The following is a 25229-nucleotide window of genomic DNA, read 5'->3' as shown; positions in this document are numbered from 1 at the left end:
CCCCTATGGGCCGGTGCTCCTGCCTCACACCTAGCTCGGCTTCACGCTGTTGAAACCAAAGCTTTCAGAATTATTGGAATCTCCCGCGATGAAGCTATCTCTGAGGGCCTTTCACTCACTCACCGCAGGCAGGTAGGTGGTCTTTCTGTCTTCTACCGACTCCTCTCCGGCCTTGCACCCCCAGCTCTCTCTGTGCTCTGTCCCCCAAATATTCCTACAGGTCGCACAAGATCTGCCAGCAACCCTCTGATGGTTAAACTGCCGAAATCTCGGCTCTCCGCTCACCTTCACTCTTTCATTCCTCTTTTCTCCCGCCTCTGGAACAAACTCCCTCACTCCCTTCAATCCCACTCCTCCCTCCAGGTCTTTAAAACAGCTGTTCACCACCATCTCTTATCTTCCCCCATCCAAAACCTTGATCTTTTCTACCCCCGCTAATTCACCCCAGATCCACCTTGTTTGAAATTCCAACTTCTTTCCTGGAAGTCCTGGCAGTGTCCATATGTTTTATACCTCTCCCACTGCCCCCTTCCCACGCCCCCCCCCCCCCAAAGCCCTCGCCCTCTCTCAGATCTCTCGATGTCTCTCGGTCCCTGCTCTCAAATGTTGTGTTTGTGTCCTTCCCCCTCTCTCCCCATCTTGTCTACCGCTCCCTATGTTATATGTTTTATGTGTCGGTTTGTCTTTCTGTGTGATTAATGTTCGCTCTTTCACGAGCCTCGATATTGTATACAAAAAAAAAAAAAAAAAAAAAAAAAAAAAAACTTTGGGCACTTGTGCTGGCATTGAAAACCACTTTTCCACTTCTGCTAGTGTTGAAAACCACTTTTCGCGCTCCTGTTAGTGTTCAAAACCGCTTTTTGAACTTGTGTTAGTTTTGCAAAAACCACTTTCCACGCTCTTGCTGGCGTTGAAAACCATTTATCGTACTTGTGTTAGTGTTGCAAAACCACTTTCGCACTTGTGTTAGTGTTGCAAATCCACTTTCGCACTTGTGTTAGTGTTGCAAAACCACTTTTCGCATTTGTGTTAGTGTTGCAAATCCACTTGTCGCACCTGCGCTCGTGTTGAAAACCACAATTCGCATTTGTCTTGGTGTTTCAAAACCACTTATCGCACTTGTGTCCGTGTTGCCAAACCACTTTTCGCACTTGTGCTTGTGTTGATGTTGCAGATGTTGTTGATCTCATGTTGCAGAACAACTTTCCGCACTTGTGCTGTTATTGAATACCACTTTTTGCACTTGTGTTCGTGTTGCAGAACCAATTTCGCACTTGCGCTAGTGTTGAAAACCACAACTCGCATTTGTCTTCGTGTTGCAAAACCAATTTTCACATGTGTGCTGGCATTGAAAACCACTTTCCGCACTTGTGCTAGTGTGTCAAACCACTTTCCGCACTCGTTCTACTGTTGTAAACCACTTTTCGCACTTGCATTAGTGTTGCAAAACCACTCTTTGCACTTGAGCTAGTTGTGCAGAACCACTTTTCGCCCTTGGGCTGGCATTGAAAACCACTTTTTGCAGTTGTGTTAGTGTTGCAAAACCACTTTCCAGACTTGTCCTCATATTGCAAAACAACTTTGGGCACTTGTGCTGGCATTGAAAACCACTTTTTGCACTTCTGCTAGTGTTGAAAACCAATTTTCGCGCTCCTGTTAGTGTTCAAAACCGCTTTTTGCACTTGTGTTAGTGTTGCAAAAACCACTTTCCGCGCTCGCACTGGCGTTGAAAACCATTTATCGCACTTGTGTTAGTGTTGCAAAACCACTTTCACACTTGGGTTAGTGTTGCAAAACCACTTTCGCACTTGTGTTCGTGTTGCAAAACCAATTTCCACACGTGTGCTGGCATTGAAAACCACTTTCCACACTTGTGCTAGTGTTGAAAACCACTTTTCGCAAATAGGTAGTGTTGCAAAACCACTTATCGCACTTGTGCTCATGTTGAAAACCACTTTCCACACTTGTGTTAGTGTGTCAAACCACTTTCCGCACTCATGCTACTGTTGTAAACCACTTTTCGCACTTGTATTAGTGTTGCAAAACCACTTTTCGCACTTGAGCTGGTGCTGCAGAACCACGTTTTGCACTTGTGCTGGCATTTAAAACCACTTTCCACACGTGTGCTGGCGTTGAAAACCACTTTCCGCACTTGTGCTAGTGTTGAAAACCACTTTTTCGCAAATAGGTAGTGTTGCAGAACCACTTATCGCACTTGTGCTCATGTTGAAAACCACTTTCCACACTTGTGTTAGTGTGTCAAACCACTTTCCGCACTCGTGCTACTGTTGTAAACCACTTTTCGCACTTGTATTAGTGTTGCAAAACCACTTTTCGCACTTGAGCTGGTGCTGCAGAACCACGTTTTGCACTTGTGCTGGCATTTAAAACCACTTTCCGCACTTGTGCTGGCGTTGAAAACAACTTTTTGCACATCTGATCATGTTGAAAACCACTTTTCGCGCTCCTGTTAGTGTTCAAAACCACTTTTCGCACTTTGGTTAGTGTTGAAAACCACTTTTTGCAATTGTGTTCGTGTTTAAAACCACTTTTCACACTTGTGTTAGTGTTGCAAAACCACTTTTCGCACTTGGGCTTGTGTTGAAAACCACAATTCGCATTTGTCTTGGTGTTAGCAAAACCAATTTCCACACTTGTGCTGGCATTGAAAACCACTTTCCGCACAGGTGCTTATGTTGAATACCACTTTTCGCAATTGGGTTAGTGTTGCAAAAACCACATTCCGCGCTCGTGCTCGTGTTGAAAACCACTTTTCACACTCGTGTTATTGTTGCAAAAACCACTTTTCACACTCGTGTTATTGTTGCAAAAACCACTTTCCATACTCGTACTGGCATTGAAAACTACTTATTGCACTTGTGTTAGTGTTGCAAAACAACTTTCATAGTTGTGGTAGTGTTGCAAAACCACTTTCATAGTTGTGTTAGTGTTGCAAAACCACTTTTCGCACTTGTGTTAGTGATGCAAAACCACTTTTCGTGCTCTTGCTAGTGTTGAAAACCACTTTTCACACTCGTGTTATTGTTGCAAAAACCACTTTCCACACTCGTACTGGCATTGAAAACTACTTATTGCACTTGTGTTAGTGTTGGAAAACAACTTTCATAGTTGTGTTAGTGTTGCAAAACCACTTTCTGCACTTGAGCTATTATTGCAGAACCACTTTTCGCACTGGTGCTGGCATTGAAAACCACTATTTTGCACTTGTGTTAGTGTTGCAAAACCACTGTCCACACTTGTGCTGGCATTGAAAACCAATTTTCACACATGTGCTCATATTGCAAAACAACTTTGGGCATTTGTGCTGGCATTGAAAACCACTCTTTACACTTCTGCTAGTGTTGAAAACCACTTTTCGCGCTCCTGTTAGTGTTCAAAACCACTTTTTGCACTTGTGTGAGTGTTGCAAAAACCACTTTCCGTGCTCGTCCTGGCATTGAAAACCATTTATCGCACTTGTGTTAGTGTTGAAAACCACAATCGCATTTGTCTTAGTGTTGCAAAACCAACTTCCACACTTATGCTGGCATTGAAAACCACTTTCTGCACACGTGCTAATGTTGAAAACCACTTTTCGCAATTGGGTTAGTGTTGCAAAAACCACATTCCGCGCTCGTGCTCGTGTTGAAAACCACTTTTCACACTCGTGTTATTGTTGCAAAAAACACTTTCCACACTCGTACTGGCATTGAAAACCACTTGTCGCACTTGTGTTAGTGTTGCAAAACCACTTTTCGCACTTGTGGTAGTGTTGCAAATCCACTTTTCGCACTTGCGCTCATGTTAAAAACCACAATTCGCATTTGTATTGGTGTTTCAAAACCACTTATTGCACTTGTGCTTGTGTTGAAAAGCACTTTCCGCACTTGAGCTCATGTTGCAGAACAACTTTCCGCACTTGTGCTGGTATTGAATACAACTTTTTGTACTTGTCTTAGTGTTGCAGAACCACTTTTGCACTTGTGTTAGTGCAGCAAAACCACTTTTTGCACTTGCGCTAGTGTTGAAAACAACAACTCGCATTTGTCTTCGTGTTGCAAAACCAATTTCCACACGTGTGCTGGCATTGAAAACCACTTTGCGCACTTGTGCTAGTGTTGAAAACCACTTTTCGCAAATGGGTAGTGTTGCAAAACCACTTATCACACTTGTGCTCATGTCGAAAACCACATTCCACACTTGTGTTAGTGTGTCAAACCACTTTCCGCACTTGTTCTACTGTTGTAAACCACTTTTCACACCTGTATTAGTGTTGCAAAACCACTTTTCGCACTTGTGTTAGTGTTGCAAAACCATTTTCCGCACTTATGCTGGTGTTGAAAACAACTTTTCACACATGTGCTGGCATTGCAAAACCACTTTCCGCACTTGTGCTGGCGTTGAAAACAACATTTTGCACTTCTGGTCGTGTTGAGAATCACTTTTCGCGCTCCTGTTAGTGTTCAAAACCACTTTTCGCACTTTGGTTCGTGTTGAAAACCACTTTTTGCAATTGTGTTCGTGTTGAAAACCACTTTTCACACTTGTGGTGGTGTTGAAAACTACAATTCGCATTTGTCTACGTGTTGCAAAACCAACTTCCACACTTGTGATGGCATTGAAAACCACTTTCTGCACACGTGCTAATGTTGAAAACCACTTTCGCAATTGGGATGGTGTTGCAAAAAACACATTCCGCGCTCGTGCTCGTTTTGAAAACCACTTATCACACGTGTGTTAGTGTTGGAAAACCACTTTTCGCACTCGTGTTATTGTTGCAAAAACCACTTTCCACACTCGTACTGGCATTGAAAACCACTTATTGCACTTGTTTTAGTGTTGCAAATCCACTTTCATAGTTGTATTAGTGTTGCAAAACCACTTTTCGCACTTGTGTTAGTGTTGCAAAACCATTTTCCGCACTTGTGCTGGTGTTGAAAACCACTTTCCACACTGAAGCTCGTGTTGCAGAACTACTTTCCGCACTTGTGCTGGCATTGAAAACCACTTTCTGCACTTGAGCTGGTGTTGCAGAAGCACTTTTCGCCCTTGTGCTGGCATTGAAAACCACTTTTTGCAGTTGTGTTAGTGTTGCAAAACCACTTTCCACACTTGTGCTCATATTGCAAAACAACTTTGGGCACTTGTGCTGGCATTGAAAACCACTTTTCCACTTCTGCTAGTGTTGAAAACCACTTTTCGCGCTCCTGTTAGTGTTCAAAACCGCTTTTTGAACTTGTGTTAGTTTTGCAAAAACCACTTTCCACGCTCTTGCTGGCGTTGAAAACCATTTATCGTACTTGTGTTAGTGTTGCAAAACCACTTTCGCACTTGTGTTAGTGTTGCAAATCCACTTTCGCACTTGTGTTAGTGTTGCAAAACCACTTTTCGCATTTGTGTTAGTGTTGCAAATCCACTTGTCGCACCTGCGCTCGTGTTGAAAACCACAATTCGCATTTGTCTTAGTGTTTCAAAACCACTTATCGCACTTGTGTCCGTGTTGCCAAACCACTTTTCGCACTTGTGCTTGTGTTGATGTTGCAGATGTTGTTGATCTCATGTTGCAGAACAACTTTCCGCACTTGTGCTGTTATTGAATACCACTTTTTGCACTTGTGTTCGTGTTGCAGAACCAATTTCGCACTTGCGCTAGTGTTGAAAACCACAACTCGCATTTGTCTTCGTGTTGCAAAACCAATTTTCACATGTGTGCTGGCATTGAAAACCACTTTCCGCACTTGTGCTAGTGTGTCAAACCACTTTCCGCACTCGTTCTACTGTTGTAAACCACTTTTCGCACTTGCATTAGTGTTGCAAAACCACTCTTTGCACTTGAGCTAGTTGTGCAGAACCACTTTTCGCCCTTGGGCTGGCATTGAAAACCACTTTTTGCAGTTGTGTTAGTGTTGCAAAACCACTTTCCAGACTTGTCCTCATATTGCAAAACAACTTTGGGCACTTGTGCTGGCATTGAAAACCACTTTTTGCACTTCTGCTAGTGTTGAAAACCAATTTTCGCGCTCCTGTTAGTGTTCAAAACCGCTTTTTGCACTTGTGTTAGTGTTGCAAAAACCACTTTCCGCGCTCGCACTGGCGTTGAAAACCATTTATCGCACTTGTGTTAGTGTTGCAAAACCACTTTCACACTTGGGTTAGTGTTGCAAAACCACTTTCGCACTTGTGTTCGTGTTGCAAAACCAATTTCCACACGTGTGCTGGCATTGAAAACCACTTTCCACACTTGTGCTAGTGTTGAAAACCACTTTTCGCAAATAGGTAGTGTTGCAAAACCACTTATCGCACTTGTGCTCATGTTGAAAACCACTTTCCACACTTGTGTTAGTGTGTCAAACCACTTTCCGCACTCATGCTACTGTTGTAAACCACTTTTCGCACTTGTATTAGTGTTGCAAAACCACTTTTCGCACTTGAGCTGGTGCTGCAGAACCACGTTTTGCACTTGTGCTGGCATTTAAAACCACTTTCCACACGTGTGCTGGCGTTGAAAACCACTTTCCGCACTTGTGCTAGTGTTGAAAACCACTTTTTCGCAAATAGGTAGTGTTGCAGAACCACTTATCGCACTTGTGCTCATGTTGAAAACCACTTTCCACACTTGTGTTAGTGTGTCAAACCACTTTCCGCACTCGTGCTACTGTTGTAAACCACTTTTCGCACTTGTATTAGTGTTGCAAAACCACTTTTCGCACTTGAGCTGGTGCTGCAGAACCACGTTTTGCACTTGTGCTGGCATTTAAAACCACTTTCCGCACTTGTGCTGGCGTTGAAAACAACTTTTTGCACATCTGATCATGTTGAAAACCACTTTTCGCGCTCCTGTTAGTGTTCAAAACCACTTTTCGCACTTTGGTTAGTGTTGAAAACCACTTTTTGCAATTGTGTTCGTGTTTAAAACCACTTTTCACACTTGTGTTAGTGTTGCAAAACCACTTTTCGCACTTGGGCTTGTGTTGAAAACCACAATTCGCATTTGTCTTGGTGTTAGCAAAACCAATTTCCACACTTGTGCTGGCATTGAAAACCACTTTCCGCACAGGTGCTTATGTTGAATACCACTTTTCGCAATTGGGTTAGTGTTGCAAAAACCACATTCCGCGCTCGTGCTCGTGTTGAAAACCACTTTTCACACTCGTGTTATTGTTGCAAAAACCACTTTTCACACTCGTGTTATTGTTGCAAAAACCACTTTCCATACTCGTACTGGCATTGAAAACTACTTATTGCACTTGTGTTAGTGTTGCAAAACAACTTTCATAGTTGTGGTAGTGTTGCAAAACCACTTTCATAGTTGTGTTAGTGTTGCAAAACCACTTTTCGCACTTGTGTTAGTGATGCAAAACCACTTTTCGTGCTCGTGCTAGTGTTGAAAACCACTTTTCACACTCGTGTTATTGTTGCAAAAACCACTTTCCACACTCGTACTGGCATTGAAAACTACTTATTGCACTTGTGTTAGTGTTGGAAAACAACTTTCATAGTTGTGTTAGTGTTGCAAAACCACTTTCTGCACTTGAGCTATTATTGCAGAACCACTTTTCGCACTGGTGCTGGCATTGAAAACCACTATTTTGCACTTGTGTTAGTGTTGCAAAACCACTGTCCACACTTGTGCTGGCATTGAAAACCAATTTTCACACATGTGCTCATATTGCAAAACAACTTTGGGCATTTGTGCTGGCATTGAAAACCACTCTTTACACTTCTGCTAGTGTTGAAAACCACTTTTCGCGCTCCTGTTAGTGTTCAAAACCACTTTTTGCACTTGTGTGAGTGTTGCAAAAACCACTTTCCGTGCTCGTCCTGGCATTGAAAACCATTTATCGCACTTGTGTTAGTGTTGAAAACCACAATCGCATTTGTCTTAGTGTTGCAAAACCAACTTCCACACTTATGCTGGCATTGAAAACCACTTTCTGCACACGTGCTAATGTTGAAAACCACTTTTCGCAATTGGGTTAGTGTTGCAAAAACCACATTCCGCGCTCGTGCTCGTGTTGAAAACCACTTTTCACACTCGTGTTATTGTTGCAAAAAACACTTTCCACACTCGTACTGGCATTGAAAACCACTTGTCGCACTTGTGTTAGTGTTGCAAAACCACTTTTCGCACTTGTGGTAGTGTTGCAAATCCACTTTTCGCACTTGCGCTCATGTTAAAAACCACAATTCGCATTTGTATTGGTGTTTCAAAACCACTTATTGCACTTGTGCTTGTGTTGAAAAGCACTTTCCGCACTTGAGCTCATGTTGCAGAACAACTTTCCGCACTTGTGCTGGTATTGAATACAACTTTTTGTACTTGTCTTAGTGTTGCAGAACCACTTTTGCACTTGTGTTAGTGCAGCAAAACCACTTTTTGCACTTGCGCTAGTGTTGAAAACAACAACTCGCATTTGTCTTCGTGTTGCAAAACCAATTTCCACACGTGTGCTGGCATTGAAAACCACTTTGCGCACTTGTGCTAGTGTTGAAAACCACTTTTCGCAAATGGGTAGTGTTGCAAAACCACTTATCACACTTGTGCTCATGTCGAAAACCACATTCCACACTTGTGTTAGTGTGTCAAACCACTTTCCGCACTTGTTCTACTGTTGTAAACCACTTTTCACACCTGTATTAGTGTTGCAAAACCACTTTTCGCACTTGTGTTAGTGTTGCAAAACCATTTTCCGCACTTATGCTGGTGTTGAAAACAACTTTTCACACATGTGCTGGCATTGCAAAACCACTTTCCGCACTTGTGCTGGCGTTGAAAACAACATTTTGCACTTCTGGTCGTGTTGAGAATCACTTTTCGCGCTCCTGTTAGTGTTCAAAACCACTTTTCGCACTTTGGTTCGTGTTGAAAACCACTTTTTGCAATTGTGTTCGTGTTGAAAACCACTTTTCACACTTGTGGTGGTGTTGAAAACTACAATTCGCATTTGTCTACGTGTTGCAAAACCAACTTCCACACTTGTGATGGCATTGAAAACCACTTTCTGCACACGTGCTAATGTTGAAAACCACTTTCGCAATTGGGATGGTGTTGCAAAAAACACATTCCGCGCTCGTGCTCGTTTTGAAAACCACTTATCACACGTGTGTTAGTGTTGGAAAACCACTTTTCGCACTCGTGTTATTGTTGCAAAAACCACTTTCCACACTCGTACTGGCATTGAAAACCACTTATTGCACTTGTGTTAGTGTTGCAAATCCACTTTCATAGTTGTATTAGTGTTGCAAAACCACTTTTCGCACTTGTGTTAGTGTTGCAAAACCATTTTCCGCACTTGTGCTGGTGTTGAAAACCACTTTCCACACTGAAGCTCGTGTTGCAGAACTACTTTCCGCACTTGTGCTGGCATTGAAAACCACTTTCTGCACTTGAGCTGGTGTTGCAGAAGCACTTTTCGCCCTTGTGCTGGCATTGAAAACCACTTTTTGCAGTTGTGTTAGTGTTGCAAAACCACTTTCCACACTTGTGCTCATATTGCAAAACAACTTTGGGCACTTGTGCTGGCATTGAAAACCACTTTTCCACTTCTGCTAGTGTTGAAAACCACTTTTCGCGCTCCTGTTAGTGTTCAAAACCGCTTTTTGAACTTGTGTTAGTTTTGCAAAAACCACTTTCCACGCTCTTGCTGGCGTTGAAAACCATTTATCGTACTTGTGTTAGTGTTGCAAAACCACTTTCGCACTTGTGTTAGTGTTGCAAATCCACTTTCGCACTTGTGTTAGTGTTGCAAAACCACTTTTCGCATTTGTGTTAGTGTTGCAAATCCACTTGTCGCACCTGCGCTCGTGTTGAAAACCACAATTCGCATTTGTCTTGGTGTTTCAAAACCACTTATCGCACTTGTGTCCGTGTTGCCAAACCACTTTTCGCACTTGTGCTTGTGTTGATGTTGCAGATGTTGTTGATCTCATGTTGCAGAACAACTTTCCGCACTTGTGCTGTTATTGAATACCACTTTTTGCACTTGTGTTCGTGTTGCAGAACCAATTTCGCACTTGCGCTAGTGTTGAAAACCACAACTCGCATTTGTCTTCGTGTTGCAAAACCAATTTTCACATGTGTGCTGGCATTGAAAACCACTTTCCGCACTTGTGCTAGTGTGTCAAACCACTTTCCGCACTCGTTCTACTGTTGTAAACCACTTTTCGCACTTGCATTAGTGTTGCAAAACCACTCTTTGCACTTGAGCTAGTTGTGCAGAACCACTTTTCGCCCTTGGGCTGGCATTGAAAACCACTTTTTGCAGTTGTGTTAGTGTTGCAAAACCACTTTCCAGACTTGTCCTCATATTGCAAAACAACTTTGGGCACTTGTGCTGGCATTGAAAACCACTTTTTGCACTTCTGCTAGTGTTGAAAACCAATTTTCGCGCTCCTGTTAGTGTTCAAAACCGCTTTTTGCACTTGTGTTAGTGTTGCAAAAACCACTTTCCGCGCTCGCACTGGCGTTGAAAACCATTTATCGCACTTGTGTTAGTGTTGCAAAACCACTTTCACACTTGGGTTAGTGTTGCAAAACCACTTTCGCACTTGTGTTCGTGTTGCAAAACCAATTTCCACACGTGTGCTGGCATTGAAAACCACTTTCCACACTTGTGCTAGTGTTGAAAACCACTTTTCGCAAATAGGTAGTGTTGCAAAACCACTTATCGCACTTGTGCTCATGTTGAAAACCACTTTCCACACTTGTGTTAGTGTGTCAAACCACTTTCCGCACTCATGCTACTGTTGTAAACCACTTTTCGCACTTGTATTAGTGTTGCAAAACCACTTTTCGCACTTGAGCTGGTGCTGCAGAACCACGTTTTGCACTTGTGCTGGCATTTAAAACCACTTTCCACACGTGTGCTGGCGTTGAAAACCACTTTCCGCACTTGTGCTAGTGTTGAAAACCACTTTTTCGCAAATAGGTAGTGTTGCAGAACCACTTATCGCACTTGTGCTCATGTTGAAAACCACTTTCCACACTTGTGTTAGTGTGTCAAACCACTTTCCGCACTCGTGCTACTGTTGTAAACCACTTTTCGCACTTGTATTAGTGTTGCAAAACCACTTTTCGCACTTGAGCTGGTGCTGCAGAACCACGTTTTGCACTTGTGCTGGCATTTAAAACCACTTTCCGCACTTGTGCTGGCGTTGAAAACAACTTTTTGCACATCTGATCATGTTGAAAACCACTTTTCGCGCTCCTGTTAGTGTTCAAAACCACTTTTCGCACTTTGGTTAGTGTTGAAAACCACTTTTTGCAATTGTGTTCGTGTTTAAAACCACTTTTCACACTTGTGTTAGTGTTGCAAAACCACTTTTCGCACTTGGGCTTGTGTTGAAAACCACAATTCGCATTTGTCTTGGTGTTAGCAAAACCAATTTCCACACTTGTGCTGGCATTGAAAACCACTTTCCGCACAGGTGCTTATGTTGAATACCACTTTTCGCAATTGGGTTAGTGTTGCAAAAACCACATTCCGCGCTCGTGCTCGTGTTGAAAACCACTTTTCACACTCGTGTTATTGTTGCAAAAACCACTTTTCACACTCGTGTTATTGTTGCAAAAACCACTTTCCATACTCGTACTGGCATTGAAAACTACTTATTGCACTTGTGTTAGTGTTGCAAAACAACTTTCATAGTTGTGGTAGTGTTGCAAAACCACTTTCATAGTTGTGTTAGTGTTGCAAAACCACTTTTCGCACTTGTGTTAGTGATGCAAAACCACTTTTCGTGCTCGTGCTAGTGTTGAAAACCACTTTTCACACTCGTGTTATTGTTGCAAAAACCACTTTCCACACTCGTACTGGCATTGAAAACTACTTATTGCACTTGTGTTAGTGTTGGAAAACAACTTTCATAGTTGTGTTAGTGTTGCAAAACCACTTTCTGCACTTGAGCTATTATTGCAGAACCACTTTTCGCACTGGTGCTGGCATTGAAAACCACTATTTTGCACTTGTGTTAGTGTTGCAAAACCACTGTCCACACTTGTGCTGGCATTGAAAACCAATTTTCACACATGTGCTCATATTGCAAAACAACTTTGGGCATTTGTGCTGGCATTGAAAACCACTCTTTACACTTCTGCTAGTGTTGAAAACCACTTTTCGCGCTCCTGTTAGTGTTCAAAACCACTTTTTGCACTTGTGTGAGTGTTGCAAAAACCACTTTCCGTGCTCGTCCTGGCATTGAAAACCATTTATCGCACTTGTGTTAGTGTTGAAAACCACAATCGCATTTGTCTTAGTGTTGCAAAACCAACTTCCACACTTATGCTGGCATTGAAAACCACTTTCTGCACACGTGCTAATGTTGAAAACCACTTTTCGCAATTGGGTTAGTGTTGCAAAAACCACATTCCGCGCTCGTGCTCGTGTTGAAAACCACTTTTCGCACTCGTATTATTGTTGCAAAAACTACATTCCACACTCGCACTGGCATTGAAAACCACTTATTGCACTTGTGTTAGTGTTGCAAAACCACTTTCATAGTTGTGTTAGTGTTGCAAAACCACTTTCATAGTTGTGTTAGTGTTGCAAAACCACTTGTCACACTTGTGTTAGTGTTGCAAAACCACTTTTCGCACTTGTGTTAGTGTTGCAAAACCACTTTTCGCACTTGTGTTAGTGTTGCAAAACCATTTTCCACACTTGTGCTGGTGTTGGAAACCACTTTCCACACTTGAGCTAGTGTTGCAGAACTACTTTCCGCACTTGTGCTGGCATTGAAAACCACTTTTCACACATGTGCTGGCATTGCAAAAACCACTTTCCACACTCGTACTGGCATTGAAAACTACTTATTGCACTTGCGTTGGTGTTGCAAAACCACTTTTCACACTCGTGTTATTGTTGCAAAAAACACTTTCCACACTCGTACTGGCATTGAAAACCACTTGTCGCACTTGTGTTAGTGTTGCAAAACCACTTTCACATTTGTGTTAGTGTTGCAAAACCACTTTTCGCACTTGGGTTAGTGTTGCAAAACCACTTTTCGCACTGGTGTTAGTGTTGCAAAACCACTTTCCGCACTTGAGCTCGTGTTGCAGAACCACTTTCGCACATGCGTTAGTGTAGCAAAACCACTTTTTGCCCTTGCGCTAGTGTTGAAAACCACAACTCGCATTTGTCTCCGTGCTGCAAAACCAATTTCCACACGTGTGCTGGCATTGAAAACCACTTTACGCACTTGTGCTAGTGTTGAAAACCACTTTTCGCAAATAGGTAGTGTTGCAAAACCACTTATCGCACTTGTGCTCATGTTGAAAACCACTTTCCACACTTGTGTTAGTGTGTCAAACCACTTTCTGCACTCGTGCTACTGTTGTAAACCACTTTTCGCACTTGAGCTGGTGCTGCAGAACCACGTTTTGCACTTGTGCTGGCATTTAAAACCACTTTCCGCACTTGTGCTGGCGTTGAAAACAACTTTTTGCACATCTGATCATGTTGAAAACCACTTTTCGCGCTCCTGTTAGTGTTCAAAACCACTTTTCGCACTTTGGTTAGTGTTGAAAACCACTTTTTGCAATTGTGTTCGTGTTTAAAACCACTTTTCACACTTGTGTTAGTGTTGCAAAACCACTTTTCGCACTTGGGCTTGTGTTGAAAACCACAATTCGCATTTGTCTTGGTGTTAGCAAAACCAATTTCCACACTTGTGCTGGCATTGAAAACCACTTTCCGCACAGGTGCTTATGTTGAATACCACTTTTCGCAATTGGGTTAGTGTTGCAAAAACCACATTCCGCGCTCGTGCTCGTGTTGAAAACCACTTTTCACACTCGTGTTATTGTTGCAAAAACCACTTTTCACACTCGTGTTATTGTTGCAAAAACCACTTGCCACACTCGTACTGGCATTGAAAACTACTTATTGCACTTGTGTTAGTGTTGCAAAACAACTTTCATAGTTGTGGTAGTGTTGCAAAACCACTTTCATAGTTGTGTTAGTGTTGCAAAACCACTTTTCGCACTTGTGTTAGTGTTGCAAAACCACTTTTCGCGCTCGTGCTCGTGTTGAAAACCACTTTTCACTCTCGTGTTATTGTTGCAAAAACCACTTTCCATACTCGTACTGGCATTGAAAACTACTTATTGCACTTGTGTTAGTGTTGGAAAACAACTTTCATAGTTGTGGTAGTGTTGCAAAACCACTTTCATAGTTGTGTTAGTGTTGCAAAACCACTTTCCACACTTGAGCTGGTGTTGCAGAACTACTTTCCGCACTTGTGCCGGCATTGAAAACCACTTTCTGCACTTGAGCTATTGTTGCAGAACCACTTTTCGCACTGGTGCTGGCATTGAAAACCACTATTTTGCACTTGTGTTAGTGTTGCAAAACCACTGTCCACACTAATGCTGGCATTGAAAACCAATTTTCACACATGTGCTCATATTGCAAAACAACTTTGGGCATTTGTGCTGGCATTGAAAACCACTCTTTACACTTCTGCTAGTGTTGAAAACCACTTTTCGCGCTCCTGTTAGTGTTCAAAACCACTTTTTGCACTTGTGTGAGTGTTGCAAAAACCACTTTCCGTGCTCGTCCTGGCATTGAAAACCATTTATCGCACTTGTGTTAGTGTTGAAAACCACAATCGCATTTGTCTTAGTGTTGCAAAACCAACTTCCACACTTGTGCTGGCATTGAAAACCACTTTCTGCACACGTGCTAATGTTGAAAACCACTTTTCGCAATTGGGTTAGTGTTGCAAAAACCACAATCCGCGCTCGTGCTCGTGTTGAAAACCACTTTTCGCACTCGTATTATTGTTGCAAAAACTACATTCCACACTCGCACTGGCATTGAAAACCACTTATTGCACTTGTGTTAGTGTTGCAAAACCACTTTCATAGTTGTGTTAGTGTTGCAAAACCACTTTCATAGTTGTGTTAGTGTTGCAAAACCACTTGTCACACTTGTGTTAGTGTTGCAAAACCACTTTTCGCACTTGTGTTAGTGTTGCAAAACCACTTTTCCCACTTGTGTTAGTGTTGCAAAACCATTTTCCACACTTGTGCTGGTGTTGGAAACCACTTTCCACACTTGAGCTCGTGTTGCAGAACTACTTTCCGCACTTGTGCTGGCATTGAAAACCACTTTTCACACATGTGCTGGCATTGCAAAACCACTTTCCGCACTTGTGCTGGCGTTGAAAACAACTTTTTGCACTTCTGGTCATGTTGAGAACCACTTTTCGCGCTCCTGTTAGTGTTCAAAACCTATTTTCGCACTTTGGTTTGTGTTGAAAACCACTTTTTGCAATTGTGTTCGTGTTGAAAACCACCTTTCACACTTGTGGTAGTGTTGAAAACTACAATTCGCATTTGTCTTCGTGTTGCAAAAACCACTTTCCACACTCGTCCTGGCATTGAAAACCACTTATTGCACTTGTGTTAGTGTTGCAAAACCACTTTCATAGTTGTATTAGTGTTGCAAAACCACTTTTCGCACTTGTGTTAGTGTTGCAAAACCATTTTCAGCACTTGTGCTGGTGTTGAAAACCACTTTCCACACTTGAGCTAGTGCTGCAGAACTATTTTCTGCACTTGTGCTGACATTGAAAACCACTTTCTGCACTTGAGCTGGTGTTGTAGAACCACTTTTCGCCCTTGTGCTGGCATTGAAAACCACTTTTTGCAGTTGTGTTATTGTTGCAAAACCACTTTCCACACTTGTGCTCATGTTGAAAACCACTTTCCACACTTGTGTTAGTGTGTCAATCCACTTTCCGCACTCGTTCTACTGTTGTAAACCACTTTTCGCACTTTTATTAGTGTTGCAAAACCACTCTTCGCACTTGAGCTGGTGTTGCAGAACTACTTTCTGCACTTGTGCTGACATTGAAAACCACTTTCTGCACTTGAGCTGGTGTTGTAGAACCACTTTTCGCCCTTGTGCTGGCGTTGAAAACCACTTTTTGCAGTTGTGTTAGTGTTGCAAAACCACTTTCCTCACTTGTGCTCATATTGCAAAACAACTTTGGGCACTTGTGCTGGCATTGAAAACCACTTTTTGCACTCCTGTTAGTGTTCAAACCCGCTTTTTGCACTTGTGTTAGTGTTGCAAAAACCACTTTCCGCGCTCGTGCTGGCGTTGAAAACCATTTATCGTACTTGTGTTAGTGTTGCAAAACCACTTTCACACTTGTGTTAGTGTTGCAAATCCACCTTCGCACTTGTGTTAGTGTTGCAAAACCACATTTCGCACTTGTGTTAGTGTTGCAAATCCACTTTTCGCACTTGTGTCCGTGTTGCCAAACCACTTTTCGCACTTGTGCTTGTGTTGAAAAGCACTTTGCGCACTTGAGCTCATGTTGCAGAACAACTTTCCGCACTTGTGTTAGTGTAGCAAAACCACTTTTTGCACTTGTGTTAGTGTAGCAAAACCACTTTTTGCACTTGCGCTAGTGTTGAAAACCACAACTCGCATTTGTCTTCGTGTTGCAAAACCCATTTCCACACGTGTGCTGGCATTGAAAACCACTTTCCGCACTTGTGCTGGTGTTGAAAACCACTTTTCGCAAATGGGTAGTGTTGCAAAACCACTTATCGCACTTGTGCTCATGTTGAAAACCACTTTCCACACTTGTGTTATTGTGTCAATCCACTTTCCGCACTCGTGCTACTGTTGTAAACCACTTTTCGCACTTGTGTTAGTGCAGCAAAACCACTTTTTGCACTTGCGCTAGTGTTGAAAACCACAAATCGCATTTGTCTTCGTGTTGCAAAACCAATTTCCACACGTGTGCTGGCATTGAAAACCACTTTCCGCACTTGTGCTGGTGTTGAAAACCACTTTTCGCAAATGGGTAGTCTTGCAAAACCACTTTTCGCACGTGTGCTCATTTTGAAAACCACTTTCCACACTTGTGTTCATGTGTCAATCCACTTTCCGCACTCGTTCTACTGTTGTAAACCACTTTTCGCACTTTTATTAGTGTTGCAAAACCACTCTTCGCACTTGAGCTATTGTTGCAGAACCACTTTTCGCACTTGTGCTGGCATTGAAAACCACTTTTTGCAGTTGTGTTAGTGTTGCAAAACCACTTTCCACACTTGTGCTGGCATTTAAAACGACTTTCTGCACTTGAGCTGTTGTGGCAGACCACTTTTCGCACTTGTGCTGGCATTGAAAACCACTTTTCACACATGTGCTCACATTGCAAAACAAATTTGGGCACTTGTGCTGGCGTTGAAAACTACTTTTTCCACTTCTGCCAGTGTTGAAAACCACTTTTTGCGCTCCTGTTAGTGTTCAAAACCGCTTTTTACACTTGTGTTAGTGTTGCAAAAACTACTTTCCGCGCTCGTACTGGCGTTGAAAACCATTTATCGTACTTGTGTTAGTGTTGCAAAACAACTTTCGCACTTGTGTTGGTGTTGCAAAACCACTTTCGCACTTGTGTTAATGTTGCAAAACCACTTTTCGCACTTGTGGTAGTGTTGCAAGTCCACTTTTCGCACTTGCGCTCGTGTTAAAAACCACAATACGCATTTGTGTTGGTGTTTCAAAACCACTTATCGCACTTGTGCCCGTGTTGCCAAACCACTTTTCGCACTTGTGCTTGTGTTGAAAAGCACTTTCCGCACTTGAGCTCATGTTGCAGAACAACTTTCCGCACTTATGCTGGTATTGAATACCACTTTTTGCACTTGTGTTAGTGTTGCAGAACCACTTTCGCACTTGTGTTAGTGTAGCAAAACCACTTTTCGCACTTGTGTTAGTGTTGCAAAACCATTTGCCGCACTTGTGCTGGTGTTGAAAACCACTTTCTGCACTGGAGCTAGTGTTGCAGAACCACGTTTCGCACTTGTGCTGGCATTTAAAACCACTTTTCACACATGTGCTGGCATTGCAAAACCACATTCCGCATTTGTGCTGGCATTGAAAACAACTTTTTGCACTTCTGATCGTGTTGAGAACCACTTTTAGCGCTCCTGTTAATGTTCAAAACCTCTTTTCGCACTTTGGTTAGTGTTGAAAACCACTTTTTGCAATTGTGTTCGTGTTGAAAACCACTTTTCACACTTGTGGTAGTGTTGCAAAACCACTTTTCTCACTTGCGCTAGTGTTGAAAACTACAATTTGCATTTGTTTAGTGTTGCAAAACCAACTTCCACACTTGTGCTGGCATTGAAAACCACTTTCCGTACACATGCTAATGTTGAAAACCAATTTTCGCAATTGTGTTGGTGTTGCAAAACCACTTTTCGCACTCGTGTTATTGTTGCAAAAACCACTTTCCACACTCATACTGGCTTTGAAAACCACTTATTGCACTTGTGTTAGTGTTGCACAACCACTTTCATAGTTGTATTAGTGTTGCAAAACCACTTTTCGCACTTGTGTTAGTGTTGCAAAACCATTTTCCACACTTGTGCTGGTGTTGAAAACCACTTTCCACACTTGAGCTAGTTTTGCAGACCACTTTTCGCACTTGTGCTGGCATTGAAAACCACTTTTTGCACTTGTGTTAGTATTGCAAAACCACTGTCCACACTTGTGCTGGCATTGAAAACCACTTTTCACACATGTGCTCATATTGCAAAACAACTTTGGGCAATTGTGCTGGCGTTGAAAACGACTTTTTCCACTTCTGCTAGTGTTGAAAACCACTTTTTGCGCTCCTGTTAGTGTTAAAAACCGCTTTTTGCACTTGTGTTAGTGTTGCAACAACCACTTTCCGCACTCGTACTGGCATTGAAAACCATTTATCACACTTGTGTTATTGTTGCAAAACCACTTTTGCACTTGTGGTAGTGTTGCAAATCCACTTTTCGCACTTGCGCTCATGTTAAAAACCACAATTCGCATTTGTCTTGGTGTTTCAAAACCACTTATTGCACTTGTGCTTGTGTTGAAAAGCACTTTCCGCACTTGAGCCCATGTTGCAGAACAACTTTCCGCACTTGTGCTGGTATTGAATACCACTTTTTGCACTTGTCTTAGTGTTGCAGAACCACTTTTGCACTTGTGTTAGTGCAGCAAAACCACTTTTTGCACTTGCGCTAGTGTTGAAAACAACAACTCGCATTTGTCTTCGTGTTGCAAAACCAATTTCCACACGTGTGCTGGCATTGAAAACCACTTTGCCCACTTGTGCTAGTGTTGAAAACCACATTTCGCAAATGGGTAGTGTTGCAAAACCACTTAACGCACTTGTGCTCATGTCGAAAACCACTTTCCACACTTGTGTTAGTGTGTCAAACCACTTTCCGCACTTGTTCTACTGTTGTAAACCACTTTTCGCACCTGTATTAGTGTTGCAAAACCACTTTTCGCACTTGTGTTAGTGTTGCAAAACCATTTTCCGCACTTATGCTGGTGTTGAAAACAACTTTTAACACATGTGCTGGCATTGCAAAACCACTTTCCGCACTTGTGCTGGCGTTGAAAACAACATTTTGCACTTCTGGTCGTGTTGAGAATCACTTTTCGCGCTCCTGTTAGTGTTCAAAACCACTTTTCGCACTTTGGTTAGTGTTGAAAACCACTTTTTGCAATTGTGTTCGTGTTGAAAACCACTTTTCACACTTGTGGTGGTGTTGAAAACTACAATTCGCATTTGTCTACGTGTTGCAAAACCAACTTCCACACTTGTGCTGGCATTGAAAACCACTTTCTGCACACGTGCTAATGTTGAAAACCACTTTCGCAATTGGGTTGGTGTTGCAAAAAACACATTCCGCGCTCGTGCTCGTTTTGAAAACCACTTATCACACGTGTGTTAGTGTTGGAAAACCACTTTTCGCACTCGTGTTATTGTTGCAAAAACCACGTTCCACACTCGTACTGGCAATGAAAACCACTTATTGCACTTGTGTTAGTGTTGCAAAACCACTTTCATAGTTGTATTCGTGTCGCAAAACCACTTTTCGCACTTGTGTTAGTGTTGCAAAACCATTTTCCGCACTTGTGCTGGTGTTGAAAACCACTTTCCACACTTGAGCTCGTGTTGCAGAACTACTTTCCGCACTTGTGCTGGCATTGAAAACCACTTTCTGCACTTGAGCTGGTGTTGCAGAAGCACTTTTCGCCCTTGTGCTGGCATTGAAAACCACTTTTTGCAGTTGTGTTAGTGTTGCAAAACCACTTTCCACACTTGTGCTCATATTGCAAAACAACTTTGGGCACTTGTGCTGGCATTGAAAACCACTTTTTCCACTTCTGCTAGTGTTGAAAACCACTTTTTGCGCTCCTGTTAGTGTTCAAAACCGCTTTTTACACTTGTGTTAGTGTTGCAAAAACTACTTTCCACGCTCGTACTGGCGTTGAAAACCATTTATCGCACTTGTGTTAGTGTTGCAAAACCACTTTCGCACTTGTGTTGGTGTTGCAAAACCACTTTCGCACTTGTGTTAATGTTGCAAAACCACTTTTCGCACTTGTGGTAGTGTTGCAAGTCCACTTTTCGCACTTGCGCTCGTGTTAAAAACCACAATACGCATTTGTCTTGGTGTTTCAAAACCATTTTCCGCACTTATGCTGGTGTTGAAAACAACTTTTAACACATGTGCTGGCATTGCAAAACCACTTTCCGCACTTGTGCTGGCGTTGAAAACAACATTTTGCACTTCTGGTCGTGTTGAGAATCACTTTTCGCGCTCCTGTTAGTGTTCAAAACCACTTTTCGCACTTTGGTTAGTGTTGAAAACCACTTTTTGCAATTGTGTTCGTGTTGAAAACCACTTTTCACACTTGTGGTGGTGTTGAAAACTACAATTCGCATTTGTCTACGTGTTGCAAAACCAACTTCCACACTTGTGCTGGCATTGAAAACCACTTTCTGCACACGTGCTAATGTTGAAAACCACTTTCGCAATTGGGTTGGTGTTGCAAAAAACACATTCCGCGCTCGTGCTCGTTTTGAAAACCACTTATCACACGTGTGTTAGTGTTGGAAAACCACTTTTCGCACTCGTGTTATTGTTGCAAAAACCACGTTCCACACTCGTACTGGCAATGAAAACCACTTATTGCACTTGTGTTAGTGTTGCAAAACCACTTTCATAGTTGTATTCGTGTTGCAAAACCACTTTTCGCACTTGTGTTAGTGTTGCAAAACCATTTTCCGCACTTGTGCTGGTGTTGAAAACCACTTTGCACACTTGAGCTCGTGTTGCAGAACTACTTTCCGCACTTGTGCTGGCATTGAAAACCACTTTCTGCACTTGAGCTGGTGTTGCAGAAGCACTTTTCGCCCTTGTGCTGGCATTGAAAACCACTTTTTGCAGTTGTGTTAGTGTTGCAAAACCACTTTCCACACTTGTGCTCATATTGCAAAACAACTTTGGGCACTTGTGCTGGCATTGAAAACCACTTTTTCCACTTCTGCTAGTGTTGAAAACCACTTTTTGCGCTCCTGTTAGTGTTCAAAACCGCTTTTTACACTTGTGTTAGTGTTGCAAAAACTACTTTCCGCGCTCGTACTGGCGTTGAAAACCATTTATCGCACTTGTGTTAGTGTTGCAAAACCACTTTCGCACTTGTGTTGGTGTTGCAAAACCACTTTCGCACTTGTGTTAATGTTGCAAAACCACTTTTCGCACTTGTGGTAGTGTTGCAAGTCCACTTTTCGCACTTGCGCTCGTGTTAAAAACCACAATACGCATTTGTCTTGGTGTTTCAAAACCATTTATCGCACTTGTGCCCGTGTTGCCAAACCACTTTTCGCACTTGTGCTTGTGTTGAAAAGCACTTTCCGCACTTGAGCTCATGTTGCAGAACAACTTTCCGCACTTATGCTGGTATTGAATACCACTTTTTGCACTTGTGTTAGTGTTGCAGAACCATTTTCCGCACTTGTGCTGGTGTTGAAAACCACTTTCCACACTTGAGCTCGTGTTGCAGAACTACTTTCCGCACTTGTGCTGGCATTGAAAACCACTTTCTGCACTTGAGCTGGTGTTGCAGAAGCACTTTTCGCCCTTGTGCTGGCATTGAAAACCACTTTTTGCAGTTGTGTTAGTGTTGCAAAACCACTTTCCACACTTGTGCTCATATTGCAAAACAACTTTGGGCACTTGTGCTGGCATTGAAAACCACTTTTTCCACTTCTGCTAGTGTTGAAAACCACTTTTTGCGCTCCTGTTAGTGTTCAAAACCGCTTTTTACACTTGTGTTAGTGTTGCAAAAACTACTTTCCACGCTCGTACTGGCGTTGAAAACCATTTATCGCACTTGTGTTAGTGTTGCAAAACCACTTTCGCACTTGTGTTGGTGTTGCAAAACCACTTTCGCACTTGTGTTAATGTTGCAAAACCACTTTTCGCACTTGTGGTAGTGTTGCAAGTCCACTTTTCGCACTTGCGCTCGTGTTAAAAACCACAATACGCATTTGTCTTGGTGTTTCAAAACCATTTTCCGCACTTATGCTGGTGTTGAAAACAACTTTTAACACATGTGCTGGCATTGCAAAACCACTTTCCGCACTTGTGCTGGCGTTGAAAACAACATTTTGCACTTCTGGTCGTGTTGAGAATCACTTTTCGCGCTCCTGTTAGTGTTCAAAACCACTTTTCGCACTTTGGTTAGTGTTGAAAACCACTTTTTGCAATTGTGTTCGTGTTGAAAACCACTTTTCACACTTGTGGTGGTGTTGAAAACTACAATTCGCATTTGTCTACGTGTTGCAAAACCAACTTCCACACTTGTGCTGGCATTGAAAACCACTTTCTGCACACGTGCTAATGTTGAAAACCACTTTCGCAATTGGGTTGGTGTTGCAAAAAACACATTCCGCGCTCGTGCTCGTTTTGAAAACCACTTATCACACGTGTGTTAGTGTTGGAAAACCACTTTTCGCACTCGTGTTATTGTTGCAAAAACCACGTTCCACACTCGTACTGGCAATGAAAACCACTTATTGCACTTGTGTTAGTGTTGCAAAACCACTTTCATAGTTGTATTCGTGTTGCAAAACCACTTTTCGCACTTGTGTTAGTGTTGCAAAACCATTTTCCGCACTTGTGCTGGTGTTGAAAACCACTTTGCACACTTGAGCTCGTGTTGCAGAACTACTTTCCGCACTTGTGCTGGCATTGAAAACCACTTTCTGCACTTGAGCTGGTGTTGCAGAAGCACTTTTCGCCCTTGTGCTGGCATTGAAAACCACTTTTTGCAGTTGTGTTAGTGTTGCAAAACCACTTTCCACACTTGTGCTCATATTGCAAAACAACTTTGGGCACTTGTGCTGGCATTGAAAACCACTTTTTCCACTTCTGCTAGTGTTGAAAACCACTTTTTGCGCTCCTGTTAGTGTTCAAAACCGCTTTTTACACTTGTGTTAGTGTTGCAAAAACTACTTTCCGCGCTCGTACTGGCGTTGAAAACCATTTATCGCACTTGTGTTAGTGTTGCAAAACCACTTTCGCACTTGTGTTGGTGTTGCAAAACCACTTTCGCACTTGTGTTAATGTTGCAAAACCACTTTTCGCACTTGTGGTAGTGTTGCAAGTCCACTTTTCGCACTTGCGCTCGTGTTAAAAACCACAATACGCATTTGTCTTGGTGTTTCAAAACCATTTATCGCACTTGTGCCCGTGTTGCCAAACCACTTTTCGCACTTGTGCTTGTGTTGAAAAGCACTTTCCGCACTTGAGCTCATGTTGCAGAACAACTTTCCGCACTTATGCTGGTATTGAATACCACTTTTTGCACTTGTGTTAGTGTTGCAGAACCACTTTCGCACTTGTGTTAGTGTAGCAAAACCACTTTTAGCACTTGCGCTAGTGTTGAAAACCACAACTCGCATTTGTCTTCGTGTTGCAAAACCAATTTCCACACTTGTGCTGGCATTGAAAACCACTTTCTGCACTTGTGCTAGTGTTGAAAAGCACTTTTCGCAAATGGGTAGTGTTGCAAAACCACTTATCGCACTTGTGCTCATGTTGAAATCCACTTTCCCCACTTGTGTTAGTGTTGCAAACCACTTTCCGCACTCGTGCTACTGTTGCAAAACCACTTTTCGCACTTGTGTTAGTGTTGCAAAACCATTTGCCGCACTTGTGCTGGTGTTGAAAACCACTTCTGCACTTGAGCTAGTGTTGCAGAACCACGTTTAGCACTTGTGCTGGCATTTAAAACCACTTTTCACACCTGTGCTGGCATTGCAAAACCACATTCCGCATTTGTGCTGGCATTGAAAACAACTTTTTGCACTTCTGATCGTGTTGAGAACCACTTTTAGCGCTCCTGTTAGTGTTCAAAACCTCTTTTCGCACTTTGGTTAGTGTTGAAAACCACTTTTTGCAATTGTGTTCGTGTTGAAAACCACTTTTCACACTTGTGGTAGTGTTGCAAAACCACTTTTCGCACTTGCGCTAGTGTTGAAAACTACAATTTGCATTTGTTTAGTGTTGCAAAACCAACTTCCACACTTGTGCTGGCATTGAAAACCACTTTCCGTACACATGCTAATGTTGAAAACCATTTTTCGCAATTGTGTTGGTGTTGCAAAAATCACATACCGCACTCGTGCTCGTTTTGACAACGACTTATCGTATGTGTGTTAGTGTTGCAAAACCACTTTTCGCACTCGTGTTATTGTTGCAAAAACCACTTTCCACACTCGTACTGGCATTGAAAACCACTTATTGCACTTGTGTTAGTGTTGCAAAACCACTTTCATAGTTGTATTAGTGTTGCAAAACCACTTTTCGCACTTGTGTTAGTGTTGCAAAACCATTTTCCACACTTGTGCTGGTGTTGAAAACCACTTTCCACAATTGAGCTAGTGTTGCAGACCACTTTTCGCACTTGTGCTGGCATTGAAAACCACTTTTTGCACTTGTGTTAGTATTGCAAAACCACTGTCCACACTTGTGCTGGCATTGAAAACCACTTTTCACACATGTGCTCATATTGCAAAACAACTTTGGGCAATTGTGCTGGCGTTGAAAACGACTTTTTCCACTTCTGCTAGTGTTGAAAACCACTTTTTGCGCTCCTGTTAGTGTTCAAAACCGCTTTTTGCACTTGTGTTAGTGTTGCAACAACCACTTTCCGCACTCGTACTGGCATTGAAAACCATTTATCACACTTGTGTTATTGTTGCAAAACCACTTTTGCACTTGTGTTGGTGTTGCAAAACCACTTTCGCACTTGTGTTAGTGTTGCAAAGCCACTTTTCGCACTTGTGGTAGTGTTGCAAATCCACTTTTCGCACTTGCGCTCATGTTAAAAACCACAATTCGCATTTGTCTTGGTGTTTCAAAA

Source organism: Myxine glutinosa, unplaced genomic scaffold, assembly GCF_964187855.1.
Source record: "Myxine glutinosa unplaced genomic scaffold, kmMyxGlut1.1 SCAFFOLD_182, whole genome shotgun sequence".
Lineage (NCBI taxonomy): Eukaryota > Metazoa > Chordata > Myxini > Myxiniformes > Myxinidae > Myxine > Myxine glutinosa.
This window is presented reverse-complemented; position numbering follows the sequence as displayed.